At 38.7% G+C, this 22991-nt stretch overlaps 1 pseudogene; it reads right to left on the minus strand.

Moving 5' to 3' along the window:
* Positions 1-345: 345 nt before the first annotated feature.
* Positions 346-1268, minus strand: LOC100669309 (embigin-like; annotated as a pseudogene).
* Positions 1269-22991: the final 21723 nt, after the last annotated feature.

Here is a 22991-nt window from a genome sequence, read left to right on the forward strand (position 1 = left end):
TGTTCTATGAACAACTAACTGGTCTGTTCTCTGTGGCCATTGAGGACCAGCATGAAATTAACTATCCTGTGTTATAGGTCATAAAATATATTTAATATAATTTACCTTGCATTAATGTAAAATATTACAGAATGAAAATTTACCTTTAGTTCTGAGATAGCATATATAACTTATGAAGCCACCACTGAGCAAGCTGAGCTTTTCATCCTTTCAATATAAAAACTCAGATGCTTTTAAGAGGAAGCATAAACATAGCTGAAATGCAAACTCTTTATACATCTTCCAATGACTCTTGACATGATGTCTCTCATTCATTGACTCAGATTCCTTCTTTTTTTTTTTTTTTTAATTTTGTAGTATCATTTGGAAGTAACAATTTTTTCTATTCCTGAGAATATTTTCTATTCCATAAGTACTATGGTCTGATTTCAGCTGTTCAATTTGTTCAAGTTCTTTCTCATCATCTGGGTGATTTTTTTTCTTTTGTGCATACGTTTTACAAAGCAGAATAATAGCCACTAAAAGGATAATCTCAGCAACTATTACAAGAAATGGTTTAAGGAACATCAAACAACTCAGTATGACAAGTTCAATGAGAATTTCACTCTGGCCTAGTTGGAAGACTGCATGGCACCAAAAGCGTCCCCAGTTTCCCTCTGAAAGCTGCATTACCTTGAGCTTTGTTTCATTATCATATACTTCACTGATAGCATAGATCTTATCATTCATTTGAATGATGACAGGGACCTGTACACTCCCGTTACTACTGTACCAGGTCCAATTTAAAAGAAAACAATCTTGACATTTACACTTAAGATAGTGGAATCCCCCACATAATAATCATCGGTTTGTTTTTTCCATGAATTTCAGGGACTTTGAAATTAAATGTGCCATTGTCTTCCTTCTTCTCTCCAAAGAAACGAGAACAGCTTCCCATTTGGTTGCTATTAATGACCATGAACTTACATTGGGCATATAGGGTGTTCCTGTTGTATTGATGAGGGAATTATTCTCAAGTAGTTCATCATTTTTTTTTCCACATCACATTTATTGAATTCAAATCCCCAGATGTCATGAATGGGATGGGAGTTCTATATTAGACGGGCTTTCTAAAGCGATATTTTTTCTAATGATACACTGGAATGTTCAGTGTGTGATGTTATGAGTTTCCAAAGAAAGGTTAGAGTATTTTGCCATCGTTTCTTCTCTGGCAGATAAACTCCTAAAAGGTGAACCTGGGAGGAGGGGTGTTACCCTCCGCCACACTCCAGCACGCCTCAGAGAGGAGGAAAAGAGGGTCAACGTTGGCCTGGCCCCTGTGGGCCAGGTAGGGCACACATGGTGCCGACAGGTCAACAGTCCTCACAGGAGCTTTGTCATGCCATCGTTGGTGACCGGAGTCCAGGGGCACACCCGCTGGTGGCCTGTGCCTGCTGTCAGTGCCAGGTCAGGACCTGGGAGGAAAGGCAGGCTGCAGAGTCCAGCTCCCAGACCCCCTCCACCGAGAAGCGCTCTCATCACTAGGCCCAGCCAGAGCTGCGCTGGCCCCCATCTATTATGCAGCAGTGGACATAATATTTTTCCTTCTCATCCTTTAACGGCCTTGCTTAGGAGACTAGGGAAATAAACGGAAGAAAGCATAAGAGTGATCACTTCATTTGTTATTAGTTCCTTTGACATTACTCCCTATTTCTTGGCTCAAAGTAGCAACTTATTTATCACTATTTATCACCGCAGAAAAAGCATCAAAGACAAAAAAAAAAAAAACCTATATTTATTTTGTATATCTATAGCCATATCTAAGGAGCCCTGATGGCCCAGTGGTTAAAGTGCTGAGCTGCTAACCAGAGGGGCAGTGGTTCGAACCCACCAGCTGCTCTGCTGGAGAAACCTGTGGCAGTCTGCTTCCTTAAATATTTAAAGCTGTGGAAACCCCATGGGTCAATTCTCCTCTGCCTTAACAGGGTGGCTGTGACTCAGAATTGACTTGATGGCAGTCTGTTGGTTTGCTTTGGTATATCCTTATCTATATCTATGTAAGGTCCATAGGTGGTACAAATGGTTGGTGCTCAACTATTAACCATCTGTGCTCAACTACTAACCATTTCAGAAGGCATCATATGATCAAGAACCAATGGTATTGAAGGAAGTACTCCAAGTGCATTGAAGGCATTGGCAGAAAAACAAGGCTCGAGGAATTGACAGAATACCAAGGGCAGTGTTTGAACAAATGGATGCAGCACTGGAGGCACCCACTTGTCTACGTGAAGACATTTAGAAGACAGCTGCCTGGCCAAGTGACTGGAAGAGATCCATATTTGTGCCCATTCCAAAAGAAAGGTTATCCAAAGGGATGCAGAAATGATCAAACATTATCATTATTATCACACGCACGTAAAATTTTGCTGAAGTTAATTAAAAAACGGTTGCAGCAGTACATCAACAAGGAACTACCAGAAATTCAAGCTGGATTCAGAAAAAGATGTGGGACAAGAGATATCATTGCTGATGTCAGATGGATCTTGGCTAGAAACAGAGAATACCAGAAAGATGTTTACCTGTGTTTCATTGACTACACAAAGGCTTTCCACTGTGTGGATCCTAACAAACTATGGATAACATTTCGAAGAATGGGAATTCCAGAACACTTAATTGTGCTCATAAGGAACCTGTATGTAGACCAAGAGGCATTCGTTCCAACAGAACAAGGGGATACTCTGTGGTTTTAAGATTAGGAAACGTGTGTCTCAGGGTTGTATCCTTTTACCACACTCATTCAATCTGTATACTGAGCAGATAGGGTTATATGAAGAAGAACGCAGCATCAGGATTGGAGGAAGACTCATTAACAACCTGTGATCCACAGATGACACAACCTTTCTTACTGAAAGTGAAGGGGATTTGAAGCACTTACTGATGAAGTTTAAAGACTACAGTCTTCAGTATGGATTATACCTTAACATAAAGAAAACAAAATCCTCACAAATGGGCCAATAAGCAACATCATGATAAATGGAGAAAATATTGAAGTTGTCAAGCATTTCATTTTACTTGGATCCACAACCAGTGACCATGGAAGCAGCGGTCAAGAAATCAAACAACACAATGCATTGGGCAAATCTGCTGCAAAAGAACTCTCTAAAGTGTTAGAAAGCAAAGATGTCACTTTGAGGACTAAGGCGTACCAAGTCCTCGGTATTTTCATGGTATTTTCTGTCACCTCATATGCACACGAAAGCTGGACAATGAATAAGGAGACTAAAGAAAATTTGACGCATTTGAATTATGGTGCTGGCAAAGAATATTGAATATACCATGGACTGTCAAAAGAATGAACAAATTTGTCTTAGAAGAAGTACAGCCAGAATGCTCTTGAGAAGCGAGAATGGTGCGACTTCATCTTACTTACTTTGTACATATTATTAGGAGGAACCAGTCCCTAGAGAAGGCTATCATGCTTGATAAAGCAGAGGGTCAGTGAAAGAGAGGAAGCCCTTCAAGGAGATGAACTGATACAGTGGCTGCAATGATGGGCTCAAGCTGCAAGATTGTGAGTGTGGTGTAAGACCAGGCAGTGTTTCCTTCTGTTGTACATGGGATTGCTTAGGAGTTGAAACTGACTCGATGGCACCCAACAACATAACAATTAACCTAATGGTTGACAGTTTGATTCCATCCAGCAGTGCTGTGGAAGAAAGGCCTGTGACCTCCTTCCATAAAGATTACAGCCAAGAAAACACTATGGAGCTGTTCTACTCTGGAAACATGGGGTCCCCAGGAATAAAATAGACTCAATGGCAACAGGTTTGTTTTTTATATGCGTTTGTGTGTGTGCGTGTATGTGTTTGTGTGTGTAGAGGAGATAGAAAAGAGAAGTGAAATAGAGGCTTCATTTGCTCAAGACAGGAGTGCGAATCATTATCGAAAACATTCATTGCTTTGACAAGATCAATTAGCTCAGTGAAACTGCAATGGGGCTTTACCATCTTGGCCAACTTTGATTTTTTAACCGAGGTAAGTGAAAATCATAATTGTTTGACAGATGTAATCATTACCACCTCTTATTGTTTTTTTCCACTTTCCCATTTTACAGATCACAAGGCATTTGATGATATATGATCTCATTTAAACAGCAAAATGACTCCTTGAATTAGGCCTTTGCTGAGATGAAGAGCTGATATAACAGGCCCAAATTCTGATATTTCTTCATTTCTTTATTTCACACTTTTTATGATTGGGGTCAAGGTCATTACAGTAGGTAATGACCAACCTCAGCAGGGCCTCGAGGTGCAGACATTTCTTTCCAACACTCTTTCTACTTCCATTGCCATGGTTCTTAGTAGGATGATACACAACGAAGCCGAATCCAAGCACTGGAGATGGATTTTCCTGTGTGACCAGGGCCAAGCTAATTTACCTTAATCTCTTCATTTGAAAAATGGGCCTAATAATACCATCTACCATATAGGGTTTTTGTAGGAGTTATATAAAGTAACTTGGGTCAGTGACAGGCACATCATAAGTTTTTACTAAAAAGATAGTTATTTTAATCATCACTATTACTCTCTTGAAGGATGATCACGGAGATATTTCTTAGTTCTCTAAATGGACTAGTCTCTTATGATCTAATCCCTATAAGGGCAACTCTAACCATAGAATGATTTTATTGTCTTGTCTTCTCTGTCATCTGCTGTACTGCCTGTCCTTCACAAGTATAATGCAAGCTTAAATCAATAATAATTGCCTTTCAGTTATATTTAACACTTCTGCTTCAAAAATATAATCAAAGCAAAAACATGTATATACCAGGATAGCCTTTGGAAGATTGTTTAAAACAGAGAAAAACCTGTGATTCATATACCATCTAAAAGTCCATCGATGGAAAATTGATGAAACCGATGAAGATGTGCTCACACAATAGAACACAATACAATTTTTAAGGAGGAGGAAGATGCTCTGTGTACTTTGACACGGAAAAAAAAAAGCATATGCCATATTTGATGTAAAAAATGTTTTAGAGAAGAATATGTGTACTGTGCTGTTGTCCTTAGTAGCTGTCAAGTCAATTCTGACTCTTGATGACCCCATGTGTTACAGAGAACTGCTTCATAGGGTTTTCTTAGCTATAATCTTAATGAAAGCAGAGTGCCAGAACTTTTCTTTTGCACTACCACTGGGTAGGTTTAAACCACCAGCTTTTAGCAGTCAAACACAAACCATTTTTGCCTCCTGGGGACTTTATGTGTATTGTAATACTACTAATTTTTCAAATTAAATATAATGAGATGTATAATATATAGTGTGTATACTATGCAATGTAGGTATAAGTACAAATTATATACAATAATCATATCCTATAAATATTATCACTGGAGTGTGAGAATATAGAGTACTTTATATTTCATCCCCAAATCCCCAAAACCAAACCCGCTGCTATCAAGTCAATTCCAAATGTATGAGATTGTATGGGACTGAGTGGAACTGCTCTATATGGTTTCCAGGGCTGTAATCTTTACGAGAGCAGACTGCCATATCTTTCTCCCATAGAGCGGCTGGTGGGTTCGAACTGCAAACCTTTAGGTTAGCAGTCGAGTGCTCAAACATTATACCACAAGGGCTCCTTATAATTCATATACTACTGTATTTTTTGTATTTTTAAAATAAACATATTTATTATTTTTAAATCAATAAATATTTTATATGTAATAATTATGCTTAATATATATACATATATACATATTAGAAATGAAAATCGAACCATTTCACCGAAAGAGTATGTTCTTCTAAAAATAAATGTATTTTAGATACTGGCCAGTGCTTCAGTAGTTGTAGCGTTTAAGAATCATCATTCTTGCCTCCACCTATGACAGGAGAAAACAGTTCTTACAAAATGCAAAATCCCACACCATCTTACTCTTTTGGTCTTAAGATGATTCTATGTATTATTTGATTTCTCTTCAAGAGTCTGACTAGTCAAATCCTTAAGAAAAAAAATGAGTTTAATAGAAAATTTAGTGTAGAAAGCAAGAGGAAAAATGCAGGTCAAGTCCTATAAACAAGATTTTACAAAGGCAAGTAAGAACTGAGAGTTATGGCTAGAAGGATCCCTCACTTGCAAAGGTGTTTTGGGGGGAGTTATTTTTCCAGACCACATGGCTGAGTAATGATATTCTATCCATACTGCAATCCTGCAGGCAACAGCTACTGAACAAGTAAACTATTTGGAACAGCCAGAATAATTGCCTCCTTCTTTCATATTCTCAGCCCTCTGTATCCTTTTCCACTTCTATTTTAAAGTAAAATGCAGCTTCACTGAGCTTCTTCATGGATTAACTCAACCCAAAAATATATATATATATATATACATAGTAATTTTGAAATCTGTATATTTTATAGTACTTGTACATTACTTTTTATAGAACTGTTTGTTTTTATTACAAATGTTATTAAATGACAGATCACAGCCATTGAAATTGTGATGAGAAAATATAAAAGATTCAAGAAAAATATCTACTATTCCACCAGTCTAAGACAGCCACTAAGTAGTCCCTGGGTGGTGCAAATAGTTAAAGCCCTGGGCTGCTAACCTAAAGGTCAGAGGTTCTAGTCCACCCAGAGGTGCCTTGGAAGAAAGGCCTGATTATCTACTTCAGAAAAGTCAGCCATTGAAAACTCTAAGGAGTGCATGTCAACTCTTACACAAATGGAGCTGCCATGAGTCAGAGCCAACTGAACCGCATCTGGTTTAAGACAACAGTACAAAGAATTTGGCTTTTTCCTTCTACGTAGTTCTGTATTTCACAGATTTGAATATTTTTTTCAGTTTTAAATTCTTGTCATCATAAGGAATATGCATTTTTCTTTTATTATTGGGGTTTATGTATCCTACATAATAAAATGTGTTCATTAACATAATTTAATAGCTCTATTATATTCTGTCATATTTATATGCCATGCTTTATTTTGCCATTATGCTAGTTAAACAGCTCAGTTGTTTTACAATTAGAAATAAAGTACCAAAAAAATCTTAGTGCATAAGGTCTTTTAAAAAACTCAGAAATGCTTTATTTAGAATAATGTCCCAGAAATGTTCAAGTATGTGCATATTTTAAGGATCTTAATATATATCTCGAAATTGTTTCCCCAAAGTGATTATGCCTACTTAATCTACCAAGATGAGCTTGCTTCTTTCTGTCTGTGTACTGACTTTTAAGGGTCTTAGGTACTTTCTAAATTTCTGTCAGAACAAGAAATTGGCTCTTTAGAAGGTACTTTCTAAATTTCTGTCAGAACAAGAAATTGGCTCTTTAGAATAGGGATTGTGACCCTGCTTTTTGTGTTCGTAAAGATTTTGTGTAAAGGGACAACACAAACCAGAGACTCCATCAGTCTAAGACCAGAAGAACAAGATGGTGCCTGGCTACCACCAATGACTGCCTCGCAGGGAACACAACAGAAAGTCCCTGATGGAGCAGGAGAAAAGTGTGGTGAAGAACTCAAATTCTAGTAAAATGAGCAGATTTGACTGAGACTGGAGGAACCCCAGAAGACATGGCCCCCAAAGCCTCTGTTAACCCAGAACTAAAACCATACATGAAGGCAATTCTTCAGATAAAGATTAGAATGGACTATAAGACATAAAATGATATTCGTGAAGAATGTGCCTCTTAGTTCACATAGATACACGAGAGTAAATGGGCAGCTCCTGTCTGGAGGCAAGATGAGAAGGCAGAAAGGGATAGGAGCTGGATGAATGGATGTGGGAAATCCGGGGTGGAAAGGGGGAGTGTGCTGTCACATTATAAGGATTGCAACTAGGGTCACATAACAATACATGTATAAATTTTTGAATGAGAAACTAACTTGAGCTATAAATTTTCACCTAAAAAAAAAAAAAGAAAAAAAAATGTTGTGTATCTTGCTTTGTACACAATGTATATTATCATCACTAACTGTCCTGAGAATACACAGAGTTGTCAAGGAAAATTGCCCAAAAATCTGAAGAGCAAGAATGAAGCCTGTCTTTGTATGCCTGCCCACCAATACTATTTCTTCTTTTTTAAAAAGCATCAGAAAGTAAAAACAGAGACACAGGAAGAGAATGAAGAAAAATGTCAGAAATCTAAGAGGAACATGCTCCACTAATAATTCCCTGTAATTCATATTTGAAATATATAGATGTGATTAGATTTAAATTGTATGGTACAAGGAGGCGGAGCCAAGATGGCAGAATAGACAGACTCTTCCTGTGAGCCCTCTTTACAACAAAGACAAAAAAAAAACAACTGAAATAAGTATATTTATGACAAGCTAGGAGCCCTGAACATCAAAAACAAGCTGAGAAAATGAACTGAGGGGCAGGGGGAGGAAGAGATGGTTCAGAAGCAGAGAGGACTTACCACACCTGAATCGCAGGGAGCCCTCAGGCACCATTCCCGGAAGGGCAGCGGTGGGCTGGTACTAGCGTTCGGCCGCAGTTTCCTCAGGAAGAAGCAGCCAGCCACACAGCCTACTCACACCTCCAGAACCAGAGAAGAAAAGCACTCTCGGCAAAAGCTAAGTACTTGCATATATTTTGCCGTGCCCCCTGCCCCCAAGCCAGCTTCAGCAGCTGAATTCCCTGGGCCTGAGATAGGCCATGTTGACTGCCTACAGCCATCTTCATGGCCCTGGAGAAGGAATAAATTTGCAATTTGGGGAAAAAGATAATTTGCCAGCTCCACTAACCGGGAGAGCTCAGGACAGAAGTGGCTCCTGTCCAGGCATAAACAGTCCGTGGACTTTGAGTACCTTTCCCCTCTGCATAGACCTATGTGGGCCTATTTCCAGAGAATAGGCCCGGGTTGGCAGATTCCAACCCTTTCAGCTCTGCGGCAGAGAGGTGGGTGTTCGATGTTTGACATTGCTTTGCCTATTAAAAATGGTCCTCACCTACCCACATCAGGGGCCTAAGGACCGGTAGTTCCACTCAGGTCACCCAGCTACCCATGACAGGGGTCCAAGGATAACTGGTACCTCCCAGTCCTTACAACCAAAAACATTGGGAGCCCATGGTCCATCTTCAGAACCTACCCACCAGTACATTGTAGGGAACAGGGACACGCTTTCCTCAGAGACATGTGGGGGATGCTTCTCAGCTCTCTGCCTTATTCAGAGTGTGACCCCTGCTGCAACCAGATCCCAGTACCTACACCAATCACCCTTGCCCCTATAAGACTGTAAGACAGAGCCTGTACCACACACTTGATGATCAGCTACCTGGACACCTGAGCTGAATTCATACAAGAAAAGTGAAAGGACTCCTAGACTGATATACATGATAACAGTTCTAGCCATCTGGGCACAGGACATCAGAGCTCTAAAGGTGAAAAAAATCAAGCTAGCTCACTCAAGCAACCCATCTGGGCATATCAAAACAAAATAAAGCAAGAAGCTACGACACAGTAAGCAAACATGAAATAAACTAATACAATAACTTATAGATGGCTCAGAGACAACAGTCAGTATCAAGTCACATAAAGAAACAGACCATGATCGCCTCAACAAGCTCTCAAAACAAAGAATCCAGGGATCTTTTAGATGAAAGTGCCTTCCTGGAATTACCAGAGGCAGAATACAAAAGATTAATGTACAGAATCCTTCAAGACATCAGGAAGGAAATGAGGCAATATGCAGACCAAGTCAAGGAACACACAGATAAAACAAATGAAGAAATTAAAAAGATTATTCAGGAACATAAAGAAAAATTTAATAAGCTGGAAAAATCCATAGTCAGACAGCAATCAGAAATTCAGAAGATTAACAATAAAATTACAGAAGTAGACAACTCAATAGAAAGTCAGAGAAGCAGAATTGAGCAAGTGGAAGGCAGAATTTCTGAACTTGAAGATAAAGAACTTGGCAAGAAAAATCAGAAAAAAGAATTTAAAAAAACGAAGAAAACTTAAGAATCATGTGGGACTCTATCAAGAGAAATAACTGAGTGACTGGAGTACCAGAACAGGGAGGGATAACAGAAAATACAGAGAGAATTGTTGAAGGCTTGTTGGCAGAAAACTTCCCTGATATCGGGAAAGATGAGAAGACATCTATCCAAGATGCTCATTGAACTCCATATAAAGTAGATGTTAAAAGAAAGTCACCAAGACATATTGTGATCAAACTTGCCAAAACCAAAGATAAAGAGAGAATTATAAAAACAAGTAGGGATAAACAAAAAGTCACCTACAAAGGAGAGCCAATAAGAATAAACTCGGACTACTTGGCAGAAACCATGCAGGCAAGAAGGCAATGGGATGACTTATATAAAAAAATTGAAGGAAAAAAAATTGCCAGCCAAGAATCATACACCCAGTAAAACTGTCTCTCAAATATGGAGCCAAAATTAGGACATTTCCAGATGAACAGGAGTTTAGGGAATTCGTAAAAACCAAATCAAAACTACAAGAAATGCTAAAGGGAGTTCTTTGGTTAGGAAATCAATAATATCAGGTATCAACCCAAGACTAGAACACTGGGCAGTGCAATCAGGAGTCAACCCAGAAAGGGAAATAAAAATAAATAAATAAAGATCTAAAAAAAACCGCTCAAAACAGAGTAACAGAGATCTTATTACATAAAAGAAGACGACATTAAAACAATAAAGAGGGACTAAGAAATGTAGTCATATATCCTCCATATGGAGAGGAAGATAAGGCGATACAAAGAAATAAAAGTTGGGTTTAAATTTAGAAAAATAGGGGTAAATAATAAGGTAACCACAAAGGACACAAACTATCCTACATATCGAAATAAAATACGAGAAAAAAATAGACTCAACAGAAACAAAATCAGCAACAACGAATATGAGGAAATGACAATACGTAAAGATGATCTACTCAGCTTCCTGCATCCTTTAATATTTTCCCCCATAGAATCCTTCACTATTGCAACTTGAGGCTTGAATTTTTTCTTCAGTTTTTTCAGCTTGATAAACGCCAAGCATGTTGGTTTTCCATCTCCAGCTCTTTGCATATATCATTATAATACTTTATTTTGTCTTCTCGAGATGCCCTTTGAGCTCTTCTGTTCAGTTCTTTTACTTCATCAATTCTTCCTTTTCCTTTAGCTGCTCGACTTTCGAGAGCAAGTTTCAGAATCTTCTCTGACATCTATCTTGGTCTTTTCTTTCTTTCCTGTCCTTCAACGACCTCTTGCTTTCTTCACATATGACATCCTTGATGTCATTCCACAACTCGTCTGGTCTTCTGTTGCTAGTGTTCAACACGTCACTACTCTTCAGATGGTCTCTAAATTCAGGTGGGATATACTCAAGGTCATATTTTGGCTCTCATGGACTTGCTCTAATTTTCTTCAGTTTCAGCTTGACTTGCATAGGAGCAATTGATGGTCTGTTCCATAATCAGCCCCTGGCCTTGTTTTGACTAATGATATTGAGCTTTTCCATTGTCTCTTTCCACAGATGTAGTTAATTTGATTTCTGTGTGTTCCATCTGGCGAGGTCCACGTGTATAGTCACCATTTATTTGCAATGAAGAAGTCGTTGATCTTGCAAAACTCTATCATTCGGTCTCCGGCATTGTTTCTATCACCAAGGCCATATTTTCCAACTACTGATCCTTCTTCTTTGTTTCCAACTTTCGCATTCCAATCACCAGTAATTATCAATGCATCTTGATTGCATGTTTGATCAATTTCAGACTGCAGCAGCTGATAAAAATCTTCTATTTCTTCATCTTTGGCCCTATTGCTGGGTGCGTAAATTTGAATAATAGTGTATTAACTGGTCTTCTTTGTAGGTGTATGGATATTATCCTATCACTGACAGCATTGTACTTCAGGATAGATCTGGAAACGTTCTTTTTGATGGTGAATGCAACACCATTCCTCTTCAAGTTGTCATTCCCAGCATAGTAGACTATATGATTGTCTGATTCAAAATGGCCAATACCAGTCCATTTCAGCTCACTAATGCCTAGGATATTGATGTTTACGTGTTCCATTTCATTTTTGACAATTTTCAGTTTTCCTAGATTCATACTTCGTACATTCTGGGTTCCAATTATTAATGGATGTTTGCAGCTGTTTCTTCTCATCTTGAGTCACGTCACGTCAGCAGATGAAGGTGCCGAAAGCTTTACTCCATCCATGTCATTAAGGTTGACTCTACTTTGAGGAGGCAGCTCTTCCACAGTAATCTTTTGAGTACTTTCCAACCTGGGGGCTCAACTTCCACCACTATATCAGTTGGTGTTCAACTATTTCAAGGGGTGGCATATGATCAGGAACCCATGGTACTGAAGGAAGAAGTCCAAACTGCTCTGAAGGCATTGGCAAAAAACAAGGCTCCAGGAATTGATGGAATATCAATTGAGATGTTTCAACAAACAGATGCAGTGTTGGAGGTGCTCACTTGTCTATGCCAAGAAATATGGAAGACAGCTTCCTGGCCAACTGACTGCAAGAGATCCATATTTATGCCTATTCCCAAGAAAGGTGATCCAACCAAATGTGGAAATTATAGAACAATATCACTAATATCACATGCAAGCAAAATTTTGCTGAAGATCATTCAAAAATGGCTGCAGCAGTATATCGACAGGGAACTGCCAGAAATTCAGGCCAGTATCAGAAGAGGATGTGGAACCAGGGATATCATTGCTGATGTCAGATGGATCCCGGCTGAAAGCAGAGAATACCGGAAGGATGTTTACCTGTGTTTTATTGACTATGCAAAGGCATTCGACTGTGTGGATCATAACAAATTATGGATAACATTGCAAAGAATGGGAATTCTAGAACACTTAATTGTGCTCATGAGGAACCTTTACATAGATGAAGAGGCAGTTGTTCGGACAGAACAAGGGGATACTGATTGGTTTAAAGTCAGGAAAGCTGTGCATCAGGTTGTATTCTTTCACCATAGCTATTCAATCTGTATGCTGAGCAAATAATAAGAGAAGCTGGACTATATGAAGAAGAATGGTGCATCAGGATTGGAGGAAGACATTAACAACCTGCGTTATGCAGATGACACAACCTTGCTTGCTGAAAGTGAAGAGGACTTGAAGCACTTACTAATGAAGATCAAAGACCACAGCCTTCAGCATGGATTGCACCTCAACATAAAGAAAACAAAAATCCTCACAACTGGACCAATGAGCAACATCATGATAAACGGAAAAAAGATCAAAGTTGTCAAGGATTTCATTTTACTTGGATCCACAATCAACACTCACAGAAGCAGCAGTCAAAAAATCAAAAGACGCATTGCATTGGGTAAATCTGCTGCAAAGGACCTCTTCAAAGTGTTGAAGAGCAAAGATGTCACCTTGAAGACTAGGGTGTGCCTGACCCAAGCCATGGTATTTTCAATCACATCATAGGCATGTCAAAGCTAGATAATGAATAAGGAAGACCGAAGAAGAGTTGGTGCTTTTGAATTGTGGTGTTGGCGAAAAATATTGAATATCCCATGGACTGTCAGAAGGACAAACAAGTCTGTCTTGGAAGAAGTACAACCAGAATGCTCCTTAGAAGCAAGGATGGCGAGACTGCATCTTACGTACTTTGGACATGTTGTCAGGAGGGATCAGTCCCTGGAGAAGGACATTGTGCTTGGCAGAGTACAAGATCAGCGGAAAAGAGGAAGACCCTCAACAAGGTGGATTGACACAGTGGCTGCAACAATGAGCTCAAGCATAACAACGATTGTGAGGATGGCTCAGGACCGGGCAGTGGTTTGTTGTGTTTTGCATAGGGTCGATATGCGTCGGAACCGACTTGACAGTACCTAACAACGACAAATTTACTCAGCACATAAAATTAAGTTGGTAAATTGTATGGTGCAAGAAAAGATTTTAGAGTTAAATAAAAGCCACACATAAGCATATTTTACAACTCAGGACGGAATAAAAATGATAAAACCAAAGGAATTTAATAACACTGTTATAAATGAGAAACAGAATTTTAAAATAATACTAGAATATTGGCTCTTCACAGATAGCCAAACAACCAAAACAAGGTGGGAGTTCCAATTTCAACCATGCCACACCACAGACTCCCAGGTCTGCACCGGAAGCATGGGAATTCTATTGTTATGTCATTATCATAGAGATACACATACACACTAAAAAATAACAATGTGACAAAAATCCTAGGCAATAATCTCTGGAAAATGAAAAATGAATGGGATGGAGTTAGAAAGACCACAGTAACCTAGGCCTCAAGTGTGTGGCATTGGTGGATATTAGGGGTCTTGAGGGGATCCAATGATAAACCTCTCTTCCTTACTCAAATACTGCATCAGTTAAGAAAAAAAAAAAAAAAAGCAGCAAATGGTGATGAAAATGTGAAGAATGTATCTAATGTCTAAAGAAGTAGACTCCAAATACTGATTCTCAGAATTAGACAGTCCCAGGCATCACCGAATAGATCAGGCCCCTGCACAAAGCAGAAATGCTCACTACAAAACTCGCAGCGTGAAGGAGCAAAATTCACCCATTAGTGCATTCCTTTTTCTCTGGGATGATTAAAAATGAGGGCATGGAGAGAGCTCAAGAGTCTCATGCTGGTAGAACTTGCTCCACCTGAAAAGAAACATTAGGTGAGGGGAAGAAGTGTGCTTCCCACCAAGCACTCCCAATCTCTTTGTTCAGCTTACCCTTTGATTTTCAGCATTAAGCCAATGGTCAACTGGACTGTCCTACCTGTGGAAGGAAATCTGAGTCCATCAGAGCATTCCTGGCACTGTTTTCACCATCTTTGGAAAGAAAATCCCTATCTCAGAGAATGGCACTTGAGACATTGCAATCTCCTTCACATATTCATAAATTTTCTACGTCTTTTTCTGGACCTTTTTTCCCCTGAAGCATAATTAAGCCTTACATTTTTCATTTTCCCCCAAACCTCACATTGTTCTTGACCCAGTTCTACATTGAACATGGCCTCCAACCAGTGACAGAGCTGCCACTACCTTTAATGAGCAGGTCTTTTCATTCCTGTTTCACAATGGCTACATCAATATGCTTGACTGGCAACCAAGAGGTACCCAGAAGTGAGTTGGAAGAAAGGCCCTGGCAATCTATTTCTGAAAAATCAGCTATTGAAAGCAGTTCTATTCTGACACACACGGAATCCTCATGAGTCATAATCAATTTGAAGGCAACTTTTTTTTTTTTTTTTTTAGTTTTTTTACATCAACTATTGAATTATTTTAGCTTGTGTAACATGCTCTTAGGGAAGGTTTATATCTTCTTCTCATATATATTTCTGTAGAAAAACTCACCTTTATCAAGTTTCTTAACAGGAGCTTCTGGAGATGCAGCTAAAAGGTACCCCCTACCTACACCCCAGTCTTATGTCATCTTGTCTTCAAGAAGCCTTTGCATGTTCAAGGGCATGTAGAGCACTCTTTCTTCTTTTTCATCTTTCCACCAGAATTAGCAGTTCTCTTAGTATTTTATTTACCTTGCATTCTGCTCTTTGCCTCTCAGAAAAACTTGGCTGAGTTTTAGAACATGAAATTCCTCTTTAGGTTAGTGCCTTTCCTTCTATAATACATATGTGACAACGACAATTTCTTATTCGATAGTCTTGCAATTTTTCTTTTGGTTCCCGAACAAGACATCTGTTTATCTAATATTTTTGTAAATCGGTGAGTTCTGCGTCTGCAAAAAAATCATTCACAGTTCAAAGATATTGCTCCTTTCACTATCTGAATTGGATAATTCCACTGTGCCATGAGTTTATCATTTAATCCATCCCTGCTCTTTACTACCTCTTTCTGGATCTCCATTAATAAACTCCTCTTTGCTGGGCCTTCCATTAGAGCAAGAGTTGGAAAACAACAGCTCACAGGCCAAATCCAGCCTTTTGCCTGATTTTCTAAATAAAGCTTTATTGGAAAACATCCCTACACATTTGTTTACAACTATGATTGCATTTGTGCTGTAACAGCAGAGTTAAGTAATTGCGGCAGAAACCGTATGGTCTACAAAGCCTAAAATATTTACTATTTGGACATTTACATGAAAAGTTTGCTGATTCCTTCCCTACAGTCTTAATTACATAAATTTCTAAGGTTTATTCTACCAGGACACAGGTAATAACTGCATGACCATGTACAATAACTGTATCACCATGAGATTTATCCAATAATTATTTGAACATTTCAAGCCTCTTGAGCCTGTGTACAAACCACCTGAATCTGAGACGAGTTTATCCTCCTGGACTCTGAAAACAGAAGGAACTCGTGGCAGAAGATCCGGCTCTGCTTTCTTAGACCTGGCTCTAACAATCTAGAAATAGAAGCTCATTAAGGCTGTGCAAGGCACATAGAACTCAGCTTTTCAACAAATGAAAAACAGCAAATATTTTTCCACCCATTAATGCCTAAAATATTTGTTCCTGCCTCGAAACATCACCAACAGCTGGCCAAATGGCACCTGTGTAGTTCAATAACAAACTTCAGGTCTGTAGAACATAAAAAACTATCATAGTCCGTTGCCTTTGAGGACTCATACCTTTTATGATGCCTGTTGCCTATTTGTTAAGGTTCATCTTGTGCAGCCTGCCTCTATAAATAGTGTCCCTTCCTATGGACGAACCTGCAACAAGCTACTGACTCGTCAAAGTCAAATTTCATAAGAGCTAAAGCCACCTGCTGAAAGTTATAATAGTTAAAAGCCAACCAAATAACTACAAATAAGCCATGGGGCCAAAAGGCTGCCGAATACTGCCAACGTCAGAAAGTCATATAGCCAATGCACTGTCTGCAAAAATTAAAAGGTACACCTAGATCCCCTAACTACCCTATGAGTATTTTGCTACACAAATCATTTCTCTGTTTCAATCTAGTCCTTCAGATGTTAAGCCCCAATTGCAATGGTTGTTCCTGCTCCTCTTAAACTTAGGACATGCAGGAATGAAGGAAAATGCATACTTTTGCAAGTATGCTCATCCACAAAAAGACAAAAGATGAAGAGGTAGAGCTATGCAGGTCCACTTTCTTTCCCTAAATTCGCTAGATACGTCATTTTCTCTTTCCTGAGGAGTAATGAGTGAAAGAGTCTAGAGAGGGAAGGAAAGTTATGTTAGTGAACTCTCTCCACATAGAAAAAGTGAGAAAGAATGATCCTTCCCTCAAGTAGGAAAGCACTGCCTTAGAGAGGGAGAAAGAGTGTTTGTTGCCAAGCAGCGGCACTCAGTGTGGGAGCTTTCTTGGAAATAAAGAAGGACCCAATATGGTTAGCTACATCTGATAGGAATGAGGAGTACTAGATTCATAAGACCTGACACTGGCTGTACCAACTAGAATATACCTCATTCTTCCACCTCTTGGCACTTGCTACTGTAACTACCCCCATCTCAATGTTTCTGCTGTTTTTAGGTGTCAGAGAGTCAGTTCTGACTCATAGCAACCCCATCTAAATAAAAAAAAAAATAGTATACATAAATAAAAAATAGTAGATAATCTGTAAGGGAATATCAGCTACCCAGTGAAATACACAATCAAAAATATACAAACATTTAAAAAAATCAATATTATGAAAGCAAGTCAAATTCAGCCAGTAGAAGAACTTCATGCTAGAGGAAAGAGTGGTAATAGACACATAGTAACTTAAAATAAGTGTACCTAATGGTTTCCGAAATACCATGGATACGCTATATTTATAAAATAGGAAATAATAAAGATCAAAGGACATTGCTAGAATTGAATCAAATAAGACCCCAGAAATAAATGCATACTCTTGTGGAAAAAATAGATTGAAAGTCAAATATATACAGCTGAGGGAAGAAGTAGTGAATTGAAAAAAAAATCAAGAAATAAGCTTTCACACAATACCGCTCAGAAGCATAAAAAGCAAGTGGGAAGTATCAAAAAAAAAAAAAAAAAATCATGGACATGGAGGTTAGATTCAGATTTTTCAATATCTTTGTAAAAGATTCTCATGAAAGAATAGAGAAATAATAGCCAAGCATTGTCCAGTATTAGGGAAAACTCAGTATCTCAGACTAAATTAATTCTTTTGAGAAATCACAAAAGCTATGAAAAAAAAATATTTACAAAAAAATAGAATCAGTTTGACACATACTTGTTATCAATAACACTGGGGGTGAAAACAGAGGGAAGAAATATCTTTAAAGAGCTGCCAGAATATAACTTTGAATAAACAATTCTATACCCAGCTAAACATTCATATGTGAGAGCAAAATTAAGACATTTTCAAATGTTTTGAGGACTGATGAAATTCATCAGGCAAAGATCCTCTCTGAAAGAATTAATAGAGGTATACTGTAGTAAAATGAAAATAAATACATACCTTATTACCAATCTGCAGTACAGTGAACTATGTACTGTAAAGGTCCTGCTGCCTACAAACCAACTAGTTCTTGCCAGGATCACACAAAAGAAAATCTCCAGCTCTGGGATCTGAAACTTAAACCGGGAAAAATAAACACTATTGAAATGTGTGATTATCCTTAAGGAAAATGCCTATTTTAGTACTGAACAACAGAGAAGAAGCTATCTGGCTAGTCTCGTAGTAAGGAAGGGAAACCTGAGATGATCAGATTAAGCCAGGGATCAGAGAATGGAGCTAAAAAGCTTGAAGAGAGCTGGCCTAAGAAAATGTACTAAGATTTTAATTTTGTTTGATTGCAGAACATAAATTCTGATTAATTCTAGTGGTTAGGATAAAGATATGTTTAACTATATGTGCTATCATTTTAAAAGAACAGAAAAGGTAGAGTACAGACCATTCAAACCACTAAAGACAAAAAAAATTTCAACTGGATCAATCTAATAATGGTAAGAAATGATGGAGGGAGAGAGAAAAAACAATCATGATGAATAAAAAGCACAAAAAGATGACAGGAGTAAATTAAATACATACATGTCAGTAAGCATAGTAAATCTAGCTACTAAATAGCAAAGACACTCTCAAATTAAACTTAAAAAAATCAATATCAGGCTATAAATTGGTTTTAAGAAATACATATAAAATTGATAAGAAAATGAAAAATAAAGGATGGAAAGAACATACCAGACATAAGTAACAAAAATAAAAACATATACAGCAGTATTAATATCAGATACAATATAGTACAAGATGACTTCTGGCCAACATGGCACCCTAGGCAGAAGCACCACGCCGTGCCTCCACTGCAAAGACCCGAAAAACTAAGTAAAACAGAGACAAATGTCCTTCCTGGAACCAAAGTATCAAATGAAGAGGTAAAGAACACAAACACGGAATGAAGTAAGAAACTGACAGAGGATAGAGAGCGAGGAGAGGTTCCTTATCAGCTAACACAGCATGATTTACCATCTTGGACTCCTGTCAGAGATCAGCTGACAGGCAGAACGGGAGAGCAGCTTCAAAGAGCTTCCAGCAGGAGACAGAACACCGAGTAACCAGCATCACATGCTTTCCCATACCCTATCCTCTCCCCACTGCTCTAACTCCAAGTTTTGTGGCTAGCTGCGGTGGCTTGGCCGGCTGGAACTGCAGTCCTCATGCCACTTGGATTCACCTCACCCACATCGCAGACCAGTGAACAGGGAGTACAGGAGAGCAGCTTCACAAAATTCCCAGCAGGAGACAGAGCACCCAGTAAGAAGCGATATACGCTTTCCAAACTCTCACCCTTCTTAACCACCACCCCCCACCCCCACCCCTGCCCCAAGTCTCCTCTGCTTCCTGCCAGGTGCAATCTCTTGGCCTGGAGGCTTTGGCCCCAAGTCACTTGAATTTGCCTCACTCACACTGGCCAGCTACATGAGCTGCTATTGCTTCTTTCCCTTCCCTTTGGTTTCTTCCATGCCTCCCACCACCTCCCTCTCCTTTCTCTGGAACACCTGGCTCCATGTGCCATCTTTGCTTCTTCTTGAAAGACTGTGAAGCCACACTCCAAAGGGGAACCACGCCCCCAGCCCACGACACCAACTGGTGGGATCTCTTGGGCTTTTTTTTGCTTATTTTATTTTGCTTTGTTCTGTTTGTTTACTTTTTCTTTTTGCGGCTTGGTAGTCCCTTCCAGCTGGGCTGCACTGCATGGCTTAGGAGCCACTCCTTCAATCTGCACAGCCATGCGGGGAGGGGAGGGGGGGCTTTCTCTCTCTTTTTTTTTTTCTCTCTCTCTTTTTCCCTTTCTTTCTTCATTTCGCAGCGCTCATCTCTCTATACTTACCTTCATTTCCCATCTCCTGAATACCTAGTGACCTCTATAGTCTAGTCAGGCTATACTGCACAGCCTGGGAGCCACTTCCCCAGTCTTTGCAGCTGCACTAGTGAGAGACTTGGGGGCTTTTCTTTTCCAAATGTTCATCTAGTTTTTTTTTTTTTTTTTGCTTTTTTGCTTTTCTCCACTTCTCAGTTTCTCATCTCTTTGCTCCAATGGCAAACTCACTTAGCACATTTTTTTTTTCTTTTTTCCTTTGTTGGTTTGTTTTTGGCTCCTGTTTCTCTCTCCTCTCTCTTCTCTTTCCCATACCCATATTAGCTTCACACATCACAACCTCCCCCCTCTTTCCTGTTACCTCTACCGTGTGCTGAATATCACATCCCCTTATAGGCACAGGCACAGCCTACCAGAACCTATCCTGCACCGATTCCTGCCCGGCCCTGTCCATCCTAGTATGTGCCACAAACAACCCATAACAACCCCTCCCCTTCAGCTGGACCTGCCCTGCTGCACCATGGCTGAGTGACTGGTCCTGCTTGTTGGGCAAGGAGGTGAAAAATATCATCACTACAGATGAGCAAACAACAAAGAACATGCAGCCTGCCTGCTCAGACATTACCAAATAAAACAAAAATCAGGATGAAACAAACAAATCTACAATCAAAAGAAGAAGAAAATTACTGAATGTTCCAAGACTGCAGACAATACCAAAGCTTATATAAAAAAAGGACAGGATGGTTCCAGTAAGCATCCAAAATAAAACACGAGATGACTTTCCAATAGAAGAAAAGACACTAGAACTAGACAGGGAATTCAAATCTCTACTATCTAGAGCTATCCGTGACTTGAAGCAAAAAGCAGACAAAAATGAGGAAAAAAATAGACAAATTTATGGGAAAGGCAGACAAATTCATGGAAAGCACAGACCAAAAAATGGAAGAATTCATGAAAATAATAGAACAAAATGCCAAAATAAATTCACAAGTAGAGATCATGCAAAAACAACAGTTAGAAATCCAAAAAATAAACACCAAGATTTCAGAAAGGGACAGTGGGGCTGAGGAGCAGGTTTGAAACGATGGAAGACAGAATCAGTGGAATTGAAGACAAACAACTGGATACAACTCTGTATGAGGGAAAATCAGAAAAACAAAAAAAATGAAGAAACCTGAGAATTATGTGAGATGCAATCAAAATCAAAAATTTGTGAGTGATCGGAGTTCCAGAACAGGGAGAGAAAATGGAAAACACAGAGAGAATCCTTGAACAATTGCTGACAGAAAACTTCCCTAATATCATGAAAGATGAAAAGCTGACCATCAAAGAAGCTCAACAAACCCCATGTAGGATAGACTCCCAAAAGAAAAACACCAAGGCATATCATAATCACACCCGCTAAAACCAAAGACAAAGAAAAAATCCTGCGAGCAGCTTGAGAAAAAAAAAAGCCACATACTTTGGGGAAACAATAAGACTAAGCTCTGTTTATTTGGCAGAAACCATGCAGACAAGAAGGGAATGGGATGACATACATTAAAAAAAAAAAAAAAAAAAACCCTGAAAGAAAAAAACTGCCAATCACTAATAATATATCCTGCAAAAGTTTCATTCAAATATGATGGTGAAATTAGGACATTTCCAAGCAAACAGAAATTAAGGGAACGTGTAAAAACCAAACCAAACTTACAAGAATTATTAAAGGGAGTCTTTTGGCTTGAGAACAAACAAATCAGACCACAGCCTGAATCTAGGATGCAAGGTTGTGCCAGCCAGATACCAACCGAGGAAATGAACTTTCAAGGACTATTTAAAGCCAAAAGAATTTCAATAGGGAACCAGAAAGGTTAATCTGTAAATGAAAACAATGTTAGAACAATAAAAGAGGGAATAAATGGTGTAGGTATAGAACTTTCTAATGGAAAGGAAGACAAGGCAATACCAATAATAGACTGGTTCAAACCTAGGAACATACGGGTAAATTTCAAGGTAACCACAAAGAAAGTTAATAAGCCTCCTCATCAAAATAAAGAAAAAAATACAAAGTCTCAGTAAAAACAAAATCTACAAAAACAGAAGAAATGAAACAGAAATCAACAAACAAAAGGAATTCAGCACAGGAGAGTAAGAGGAAAAAAGAAAGCATCAGCGACACACACACACACACACACAAAAAAAAAAAAACACTACAAAATGACAGAAATAAACTCACACCTATTAATAATTACACTGAAAGTAAATTACCTAAATGCATCCATAAAGAGACACAGAGTGACAGAATGGATTAAAAAAAAAAAAAAAAGAATCCGTCAATATACAGTCTACAAGAGACACTTCTTAGAAACAAAGCCTCAATTTATTTATAATCAAAGGATAGAAAAAATATATCAAGCAAATAACTTCCAAAAAAGAGCAGGACTGGCAATATTAATCTCAGATAAAATAGATTTAAAAAAAATCCAGCATGAAAGACAAAGAAGGGCAGTATATAGTGATTAAAGGGACGATCCATCATGAAGACTTAACCATAATAAACATTTACACACCTGATGACAGGGTTCAAAAATACATAAAACAAACTCTAAGAGCACTGAAAAGAGAAACTGACGGTTCCACAATAATTCTAGGAGATTTCAACACACCACTCTCAGTAAAGGACAGAACATCTAGAAAGAAATTCAGCAAAGGTATAGAAGAGCTAAAGAGCACAATTAGCCAACTTGACCTCATAGACGTATATAGAACATACCACCCAAAAGTTGCAAAGTACACATTCTTTTCCAACGCACATAGAACGTTATTCAGAA

Source organism: Loxodonta africana, chromosome 26 (assembly GCF_030014295.1).
Source record: "Loxodonta africana isolate mLoxAfr1 chromosome 26, mLoxAfr1.hap2, whole genome shotgun sequence".
NCBI lineage: Eukaryota > Metazoa > Chordata > Mammalia > Proboscidea > Elephantidae > Loxodonta > Loxodonta africana.